The sequence below is a fragment of the Piliocolobus tephrosceles genome, chromosome 6, assembly GCF_002776525.5.
Source record: "Piliocolobus tephrosceles isolate RC106 chromosome 6, ASM277652v3, whole genome shotgun sequence".
NCBI classification, from domain to species: domain Eukaryota; kingdom Metazoa; phylum Chordata; class Mammalia; order Primates; family Cercopithecidae; genus Piliocolobus; species Piliocolobus tephrosceles.
In genome coordinates this window covers 71,153,155-71,164,463 of record NC_045439.1, presented here as the reverse complement: position 1 = coordinate 71,164,463, position 11,309 = coordinate 71,153,155, and positions in this window count along the sequence as shown.

Sequence of the window (11,309 nt, the reverse complement as noted above, 5' to 3'; positions counted from 1 at the left end):
AATAATAATAATAATAATAATAATAATAATAATAATAATAATAATAAAAGAAGATGTGTTTGTATGCTGGGTGAAGGACCCTAGTTTGAATGAATGAATGAATAAGTAAGGAATCTAAAAGGCCATTGGGAGGCTTAAAGAATGGCAGCTCCTTCTTCTCTTGCTCTGTTGTGAGTCATCATTGGGAAAATAAGCAGCCTTCACTTTAGTAGAGAGGAAGGCAGCATCCTCAGTGGAAATCCTGCCGCGCAGATGGAGTTAGTGTTCTGGGAAAAGACTGAGAGTTCAGCGGAGTTTATTAACTTGGGAGATGGAATTCTAGAAGAGCAGCTATGGGAAGATTATTTGCTAAGGAAGAACATAGAACCAAACTGGAGTGAGTGTGTGGAAGGGGCGGGATGAGTAGAGGGGCTTATACTTTGGTAGCTTAGGAAGACCTGGATGAAACGCAAGGTCAGATGGGATGGGCTCAAGCTTCTGTTGTGAAATTGTTTCCATTCTGCAGCTTCAGGGGTATGTGTGATCTTGTCATCTTTCCTCTGTCCTATAATCTCTCCACAAGGCATGTCCTCCATAGAGCCCAGCACATAGTGGGTGTTCAACACAAATTTATGGATAATATGAATTCATTAAGAAACATACAGACAGGAAATGCAGGATACAGGCTTAGGTCTTCATTGCTTCTAATTGCTAGACATTCTGTGTTTCCAAATTATTTTTGTTAAATTAGTTCAAATATTTGCAGTGCTTTCCTGTGGAAGATGGATTCAGCCAGTTCAAAACTACCTCTAAGGGCAGAACTGAGGACACTGGTAGAAATTAGTGAGAAGTAGATTTGGCTTAAAATTTTCTAATAACTAAAGTTAGGAATTAAAAAGGTACTGTTTTTTTAAAAAGTAGTGAGCCTCCTAACACAGAAAGTATGCAAGTAAAAAAACGAATGTCTATGTCTTGGGGATGTTTTAGAGAGGAAGCCTTCCACCAACAAGAGTTTCGTATTATTTCTGATATTGTATTAAGTGATGGTCTAATATGATAAAATACAAGTAATCTATTTTGGAAAGGACACATAGATACAATTATTGAAAAGCACAATAGAGAAAAAGATTGCATCTATATTATTGCTATATAACCATATGCCAATATGTCTAGTACATAATATTAGAAAATGTGTCAGGGTGTAATAAGTCACTTTTTAGAATGCCCTATGCAGAATGTAGGAGCAAATCTGAATTAGAAAGGCAGAAACTGAAGAGGACTGGAGTCATTAGGGAAGGCTTCATGGGCCAGCTGGTTCTTTCACAGGGCCTTGGAAAAGGTTAGAATGAGGACAGGCAAAGGGGAAGTCCCTCCAGGGAGGACTGTGCAGGAGTATCAGTGGGAGGAGGTGTTGGGAGGAGGCAGGATGATTGGGCTCACTCAGGCTCTCTGTATGTATGTGCTTTGCACAGAGAAGATGGGAACAATCGGTGGTTATTTGAGGGAATGACACACATTTAAGTCCCTGTTGTCTGAAATCCTGCAGTATCCTGAGTTCCACTGGAGCTGAGAGACCTGGGAGTCCCAGCTGGGTTCCCAACTAGCTGTTTGGTCAGACGCATCACTTAACCACCCTGAGCCTTATTTTTCTCAATTATAAGCCAAGACGGTTAAATCAGTGCTGCTTAAACTTGAATGTGCAAATGGAGAGATCGTTAAAATGGAGCTCTGATTTCATGGGTCGGGGTAGGGCTTGAGATTCAGCATTGCTAACAGGCTCCCAGGCGATGGGCAGACCACCCTTTGTATAGTAAGGGGTTGTATGACTTAGGTACCTCCATGATATGAGCACTCTACAAACTAGTTTTAATTATGGTCTCATACTTTTTTTTTTTCATAGTTGCTTCTTAGGTAATACAATTGAGAAGTATCTAGCACAGAGCTTAGTCCGCAGTGGTTACTCAGTAACATTTGTTTATTAACGTAAAGTTTCTCCCTTGGATACTGTGTTTACCTTAGAGATGCAGTCGTTTTTGTTCAGTCCTTTTTGTTCAGACATGTAGTGCAGGTTCAGCAAATCTAATAAAACTCAAAGAAAAATCTCGGTGCTTTTTAGATCTCTTCTCTTGTCTCATGACTCCTGTTTCTTCCAGTAGGAAAAGAAGTAATGAGCTGTCTAAATATCTGATTGTTGTGTTGCTTTAGGGAAAAACAATTAGACTGCCTTGCCATTTGCCAAGTAGATGGAATGAAGGTTTCACTCCATTAACACTCATTCCATGAGTCATTCTAAATTTTTGACAGTATGCCAATAAACCCCAGTTAATTCACCAAAATTGCCGCTGGTAGCATTTTGCCTCTGCAGGTAACCAGCAGCACTGTAATCACTTACTCCACAAAGATAATGAGGTTGTATGGTTTTTATTTATGCTATCAATTTGTTTTAATATTGTTATTGTTCCTTTTATAGTAAGGCAGATTGGTCTCTGTCTTAAAGGACTGAGAAAGAAGGGATATTAAGGTTCCCAAACTGAATGTAAGTATTAATATTGAAAATAGTATTATTGTTTTTTGGACTGACAGTAGTAATTTAGAAGTGTTCTAAAGAGGTTGTATTGATTGAGTATATACTTATTTGATTCTTCAAGATTTTTATCAGACTCCAGTTGGCTTCTAACAAAAGGTTTATAAAGATAATGAGATTCCTTCCAGTTCTAAAACACTATAACCTCATGAAATATGACCAAGAGTAATGTATACACAGGACGATTTATACTTGGAACATGAGGTCTACCAAGTTGTTCCTGAGGTTTTTTGCTTTGCCACCAAATATAAGACAATATCATTGAAAAGAAAGAAGAGAAAATACAGATACAAAGGTCTGTCCTTCAAGGTAATCTAATAATTCAGTAATAAAAATCTGTCACACAAATTTGGTATGAAATCTCTGCAAATTAGAGAAATCCATTACAACAATCAATCTAATAGAATATCAACATAGCACTGAATTTGTTTTGTAAAGAAATGCGCTGTCTGTACTCAAACCATATTTAAGGGTTATTCCATAGTTTATTTGGGTTGAGAAAAACTAATTTGAGTTACTAGACTTTAGATAAGTGTCAGAAGTCCATATTTAACTCATGTAGGCAAAAGGGATATTCAATGGAAGGGTCTTGGGGTAGTTGACATGACTGAAAGAAGAATAGGATGACCAAGTCACCAGCCGAGCAGGAAGGAATGCAGCGGGGCCTCAGGAACCCTCAAACCAGGAGCCAGCTTGTCAGGACTTTGTCTCTCTTTTTGGTTTCTACTTCTCTTGGTGCTGGCTCTATTTTCTCCCACTGCAGACCAGCTTTCTCCACTTGGCAGTTAATGGGGTTGTTGACACCTTGCATGGGAGTTCTCCTTTTACAGCTTCTTCTGTCAGAGAGAGAGACTGACTCTCCCAGATCCATTTTTTTAAAAAAGCTAAGGGAGAACTCTGGTGGGCTGGGTCAGGTGGCTGCTCAGCCTTGGATGCCAGCTGTGACTAGAAGGTCAGGATCATATAAGAACATGCCACATTTTCCTGTAAGCACGTGGTTGGAGTTGGGAAGGGGGAAATTAATTCCAACATGAGGGAGGAATACATTTGCTAAAAGATGGAGGCCCGTGGCTGGGCAAGGACTCCCAGTGTGTTGGTCCATAAAATAGTTTGGAGTAGCACCCTATCCGTGCGTTAATTCTCCTTGCCCCTCTGTTGGTTATAGCAGGTTGGGAATTCTATGCTAGATGTTCTATAGTCCCCTCATGTAAGCTGCAGGGGTCTTGCACTGTCTACTTCTTGGAAAACAAAACTGCCAGTGTTTCCTGGGCCCCACACTTGTCTATGTGGTGGGTCTATTACTGCTTTTGTAATCGATTAGCCTGAGTTACAGAAGAGGGAAAGGATAGGCTGACAGATGGTATTTGCAGTAGGTGCAGAAGAAGATTTGAGTGTCTCCTAATACAAGTCCCCTTCCTACTCCTCCCTCCTGTCTGCCCCCACCAGCCAAGGAACATGTGTGGTCCTCACAAGTAGACTGCAAGCCACCCAGGAGGCAAGAACAATAGCATGCATGCCTTTAAATCCTGGGAATCTCTGAATACGGTTCTTACACAGCATGAAAGTGTAACACATATTTGTAGATTTTATGTTAAACCAAGTTTAACCTGTATAAAAATGTAAGAGATGTAGCTGAGTTACATTGTGATTTTTAAAGTTCCTCCAATGTGAGCATTTTGCATGCAGTATGCACATTGCTGTTGTTTCCAAGTGTAAATAAGAGGGCAGAGTCCTATTTATTGGTAATTCTATTATAGATCTATAATAGTTATAGATGTATGATACTCTTATTAAAGACACAGCTACAGCAGTTTTAATTATTCACCCATAATGAATGAACCTGGTCCCTGTTTAAGAAATGCAAGATTTGTATGATTCAAGCATATTCTCTCTTACAGGCAGACACTAATGAGTCCTATGAAGGTAATAGACTCTTATCATTGAACCAGAGCCTGAACAAATGTGTTCATTAGTCTTACTTGTCTTCTGATGATAGATAAGTTGAATCTTGAGCTGGACACATGTCCAGATTTGAACTTCTTTAAAACATAGGGGTTATATTTTAACAGAAAACTTTATAATCAGTAGATTGTTATCATTTGTTGTAGAAAAGAATTTGCTTCTGATGCTTATCATGAAGATTCTCATGGATAGTTTGCATTTTGTCCTAAATGGGAATCTTTTTATTATTTTTTCCTGATTTTATAAGTAATACATTCTCTTTGTAGGGAATTTAAACAATTCAGAGGTGAATATTAAATTTAATTCAAAACTCCCATAACAATATTCCTCGAAAGAATCACTGTTAACATTTTGATGCATATTTATTTATATGATTTAACAAGCCCTTGTACAGCAATTTGTGTACACTGAGCTCTTGTCCATCCACTTTACAATTGTGCTTCATTTACTCCTCTTGACAACCCTATGAGGTAGGTATTATTATTTCCCTATTTACAGAGAAGGAAATGGAGTCTCAGAGGCTTTAATAACTTGCACAAAAGTACATAGCTATAAGCAGCAAAGTTGGGATTCCAACAGAGACCCTCTGACTCCAGAGTCCCTGCTCTTAGTTATATACCAGGCCTCTACGCATCCTTCCATCTCTCCATGACTAAAATTTAAAAAAATATATCCCATGTTTCCAAGTTGACCTGCCTCCTGCAGTCAATTTTTCCTTTAGTAGCCTCTTAAAATGGGTCAAGACCCCATCCACGGAAAGTGGGAAGTCCACTGTGCCTTTTCCCCAGTATTTCTGTGGATTCCCCGTGGTGGTGTGTTCTGGGACATTCTTCTGAATCCCACTCCCTCATAGCATCTTGTCCATGCGTTTGCCATCTTGTCTCTTTGTCTCTGGACACCTCCTCAATGTACCAGTAACATAGATAAGGTGGTTATATGTAGAGAACTTTTCCTGAAGATCTGAGGATAAGGAAGATAATTAAAATTAGGAAAAAAATTAACACAATGTTTGAAATGATTGTTCTTAGACCCTGAGGGAAAATTAAAATGTCAAAAATTTAAAAATACTTCCTCTTGGTACACATTCCAACATCCAATATTACTGTCCTATCTTGTGAGCTGCTTTCTCTCTGACTCCTTCTCTCAATTACTTTTTCCCTTGTTTAATATTCTCAACGCCTACCCCTCCACTTTTTTTGAGGCAGTCTCCCTCTCTTGCCCAGGCTGGAGTTCAGTGGTGCGATCTCAGCTCACTGCAAACTCCGTCTCCGGGTTCAAGCGATTCTACTGCCTCAGCCTCCCAAGTAGCTAGAATTACAGGTGCCTGCCACTACTCCCGGCTTATTTTTGTAGTTTTAGTATAGGGGGTTTTGCCATGTTGGCCAGGCTGGCCTTGAACTCTTGGCCTACAGTGATCTGCCCTCCTTGGCCTCCCAAAGTGCTGGGATTACGGTAGTGAGCCACCATGCTCAGTCCCCTTTTTACCTATGTTATCACCCCCAAACCCCAGTCCTTTCTTTCTCTATTATGCAAAATGACTTAGCTCTACTTCTAAATTTTAAAATCTGTTGTTTTTCCAGTGGTTCTCAATTGGTGGGTGGTGGTGTACGTATGAGTTTACCTTTCAGAAGATATTTTTGTTGTGATAACTAAGAATTATTCAGCTCTGAATGTCAACAGCACTGAGGGTGAAAAACCCCAATCTATAAAAACTGTTTATTTTGCTTTTGGGAACTGTTTTCCTTTACTTGAATGGTGTAATTTTGGGGGAGCCAAAATTACCTAGTAGTCATAGTATATACTATGTACTATATACATAGTGCCTACATAATACCTACAGAGTAAGCCACAGTACCTGCTCTCTGACTCTTACCGTGAGCACCCACAAGGCTGGGTCCAATTTTGGGGGACTAGGTATGGACATTTGGATCAAGTTGGACCAATCCTCACCTGGGTTGTATTCTACAGATGCCTTCCTGCATGTGTGGAGGGAGGGAATTGACAGGGATATTCATTGCAACACCATTTGTGATAGCAAAAGCTCAGTAACAACCCAAGTGCTCATCAATAGGTGACTGATTAAATTACGGTAAAGCCGTACAAAGAAATACTATCATGGTAGTTTGTACCAGTACCAGGTTAACTGGCTAAAACTTAGAACTATGTTTCCCAGAATCCTTTCCTGTAGGATTCTAAGTGAGAATTGGCCAAAAGAGGAATTAGTGGGACATTTGCAAGGTGGAAGTGAACAGCACCTGTTACTCTCTTAAAGGCATGGAGATTGGATGGGAGACAGACTCAGAGAGGCTGGTGGTTGCTGGCAAGCCCTCACTCTTCTTTGTCCCATGTTCAACTTCTCCTCCTGACTGGCACCTTGCTAGAGACCCACAGAGGAAACAGCTTCCCATAGATTCCCCCCAGCTTCCCCTTTGTTGAACCGTTTTGTGGCCTGAAGTACTGTAGGGCCTTCTCGTATTGACTAGTAACTCTTCAGAAATGTCAAAATCTCCCTCCCAGATCTTTACTTCTCCAGCTCCCCCACCACTTGTACAAGGTCTAATTTCTATACTATCTCTCTCAGCCCATAACTTTAAGTAGTTTTGCCTCCCTGATAAACTCTGGCTGATACAACTACATGACCTTAAAAAATAATGTGGCAGCTCCATATACCAATATAAATTCATCTCCTAGATAAAAGGGAAAAGAGCAAGGTGCTAAACTGATGAAAAATGTTACAGATAAAACTAGAGTCCCCTTTGACCAATACCTCTAATCCTGGTCCCCATTTCTTTCTCCCAGAGATTAATACTATTATTAGTCCTAAATCAATTCTTATGGTCTGAGGAAGAGTCCTTAGCAAATTGTAACTCCTGTAGGAGACATTTTGCTAAGATTCTTTTATTAACATATATATAAGTAACGTACAATAAAATGCACAGATTTTAAGTGCTCACATTTTTGATAATTATATGTACTTGTGTAATATCACCCCTTAAAAACATATGGAACATTTCCACCCTCTGCCATTTTCCTTGTGCAATTTTCTAGTAAATTACCCTAATTCTGCAACCATGATTTCATTTCTAGCTCCATAGATTCATTTACCTGTATTTGGCTTTCATAGGAATGGAATTATACAATGAGTACTCTTATGAATCTGGCTTCTTTCATTCAGCATAATGTTTTTGAGATTTGTCCATGTTGTTTTATGTATTAGTAGTTCATACTTTTTATGCTTGAATAATATTCCATTGTATGAATCTACTTTCCTGTTTATGGACATTTAAGTTGTTTCCAGTTTGAGGCTATTATAAATTCCTGTTAAGTTTTTTAATATAGCAAAGAGATTGTTGAGATTATGATTATTACTATTTTAAAGATTATGCAATCTCTAATTTTCCTAGAGAACTTCCTTCTACAAAAAAAATCACAAATTAGGTACAAAGTTATGATTTCTGTTTTTTTTCAGAGCCTTTCCCATAGTTGTGGGAAAGAAGATGGATAAAGTTATTGTTAATCTACAGATGAAGGAGTGATGCCAAATTTTTCAAGGCTTCCAGAGTCACAGGAGGAGTCACTTGGCAAATCCAGTAGCAGAAGCCAGGTACCAGTTGGAAGACCACGATGTGTTTGTTCAGACCTGTGGGCCTCCTGGATCCTTAGCAAAAGACCACAAAGACAAGTGTTGAATGCAGCTTTTAAAAGTATGGAAGAGACAGTAAGACAATTCTAAGCGTGGACTAGAATATAATTTAAGGTTTCTGTGACATGGTGATAGAACTCTTTCCTAGAAGTATGAGAGCTGAACTAATGGCTCCCAGATAATTGAAGCATAATAATTAAACTAGAAAAGTGACCTCTTCTTTTCTGTGGTTGAACCTAAATGTAGTTTTTACTTTTAACTAAAACTAGGTCAGTTAAGATCATTGGTGTGTGGTATTTATTGGGAATTTAAAATAAAAATATTTTTGTTCTTTTATAAAATTTAAATATAAATAGATTGTTTTCCCTATAGTATCTAGTGTTAATTAATTGGGCTGACACAATTAATGGCATCAAGAACACATAATTTTGTTTCTTATACTAAGAAATTATTCAATTACATAATTGTTTTAATAGGTTAGGTGATCTTATAGATTTTTTATCTGTTTTTGCAATAGCTCTATTCTGATTTCTTTGTGAGAAAGCTTTTAATGTTTCAAAAATTTTGAGATAGACTTTTGTTAATCTCATAAAAAATAGTATATATTTTTCAGTAACTGGAGATCTTCATAAAAGCCATTGAAGATATAATATTAAAAGATCTGCGGTTAAGATAGCTGTTGTCATAAAAATCTGTTGATGAATTTTGAATTTTGACTATTAACTGTCCGTGCTAATCAGATATTCAGAGAACAATAAGCAGCATTTGCTGAATTCATTTTTAAGGAAGTCTCAGTTAATATAACTGATTCTTTTAAATCTCCTCCTAAAAGAAGGTATTTCTTTGAAATATGCTCTTGCTCAAAGTTTAAGATCTGCAACAACTTATTATGCTCTCAGAGTCTATTCTTGAGCAATTTAATATCATTGTGACAGGTATTTATTTACCATTGAAGTAAGAATCATTATTTGCTGACACTTTGTGATTTCTCTTCAAGTAGTCCTATTAGATGTGATAGGAATGAATTAACTGAATTTGACCATGATGCTCATAACTTTATTTCCCCCGCAGAGGCAGCAAAGCAGTCTTCTTGCATTCTACACATCTGATTTTTCTCTTCCCAATGCTGTTTTTTTCAGTTCGTGCTTCATTAGTAAAAATATGGGTCTTAATTTAAAACACACTCAATTCTGAACCCAGAAATTCCGTTAAGTAGATATATTTGAATAGGTCAGTTCTCTTGAAGGATAGTTTTCACCCAAATGCAGTGTCTGTTTAGTATTTTGGTACCACAGAAAAATATGTTTTGAATGTTGTTATTTACCTGTAAGTTCTTTACCCTTAGTTTTTTGCTCTGTCTGCAGGTTAAGTGACCAGCCCAAGGCAAGAACCAGATTTGGAGCTTGGAATATGATAGCCCTTAGGGTGCTTTATTCCCTGAGACAATCCACACTTCTACCTCAGTAAGGGAATCAATTGAGGGCTCAGCTTTTCCTCTACGAGAAACCTGCTCTCTGGGACGGTAAGTCACGCCCGCTGTGAAAAGATCTAAAAAACCAATTCATCTTTGTTATTGCTTCATGGCATCCTAAGAGTATAGAGTGATAGCCTCTTCGTGAGGAAAGTCAACTGAAGGCAGGCTGCTGTGTAATGCCGTGGATCTGATTTTCAGTGGACCACTCTGTATTAATCATGTCTTTATACAGAGACCGTAAGGCATGAATGACATTGCATGTGTGAAAAAATAAATACGAGTTTTGTGATTTGGCTGAATGGAAAAGTGCTGTGTCTAGCATCACAATATCTTTTCTGACCTCAGCTGAATATTGCAGTCTAAATCACCACACAGTTCAGGTCTTATTTACATATGGTAGCATCTGATACTGTTCATTTACCGTTTGGGTGTTAGTCTTGCCTCTCCCAGAACATACTGAACTATTTGTGTTGGGGGAGCAAATCATATCATTAGTATCCCTTAGTATGTCTGCTATGGTCTGAATGTTTGTGTCTCCTCCCCTACAAATTTATATGTGGAAATTCTATCCCTCAAGGTGATAATATTAGGAGGTGGGGCCTTTTGGGAGGTTATTGGGTTCTTAGGGTAGAATCCTTGTGAATGGGATTAGCAATCTTGTACAATAGGCCCAAGGGAACTCATTAATCCCTTCCACCATGTGAGGACGTGGTGAGAATGTGTTGTCTATGAATCAGGAAGCAGACCGTCAGCAGACACTGAATCTGCCAGTCCCTTGACCTTGGACATCCCAGCCTCCAGAACTGTGAGAAATTCCTGTTGTTATAAGCCAGCCCTTTTATAGTATTTTGTGATAGCAGCCTGAATGGACTAAAACAATGTCTAAGACATTTGGCTGATTTAATTGTTGACTAAAAGAACTTTTTTCAAGGATATGGTGCATAATTATATAAATGTCCTTTATTGCCAGCCATACTGACTGTACAACTTATGAAGTATCATTCCGTGATGATTAAGAGCTTGCGTTCTGGAATCTGACTGTAATGTTTCTTCTACTTGCTATCTTTGGAATCTAAGACACATTCCTTAACCTCTTTGGGTCTTAGTTTCCTCATCTGTAAATAAGAATAATAATGGTTACTACCCATAGTGTTGTTATGAGTTTTAGATGAGTTCTTATTAGTAAAGCAGAGAACAGTGTCTGGCTCATAAGAAGGGCTTGCTATTGCTATTTTAAGAAATAGTTAAGCCTGTAGGGTCTTGACATCCACGTTGGCTATAGTTTGTGGGTTCAGGAAACCTGAAGATTCTATTCACAGCTGGCCTAGAACCTCTGTGAAAAGTTTTGAATTATGACTCCAGAGCTGGCTCTGGAAAGTTCCCAATTGGTCAGATGAGTACACATGAGAAATGGAATTGAGTATGAATATAGCCATTTGCGAGAATTTTGGCCTGAGGCTAAGATGAGTTAAATTGATTGACTCAGAAGTCATGGCAGTAGGCCAGCCCTATGTACCAGAAGTTCTGTTATTTCAGCAAGAAATAGTTAAGGAAAATTCAATCAGAGGATCCTAAGGCTCAGTGAAATTCTGAATTCAAAATCTCTTTCAGCAAAGTCACTTACTATTATAGTAGGTTCTAGTTAGTTGAAGTGTAGTCAACCCCAG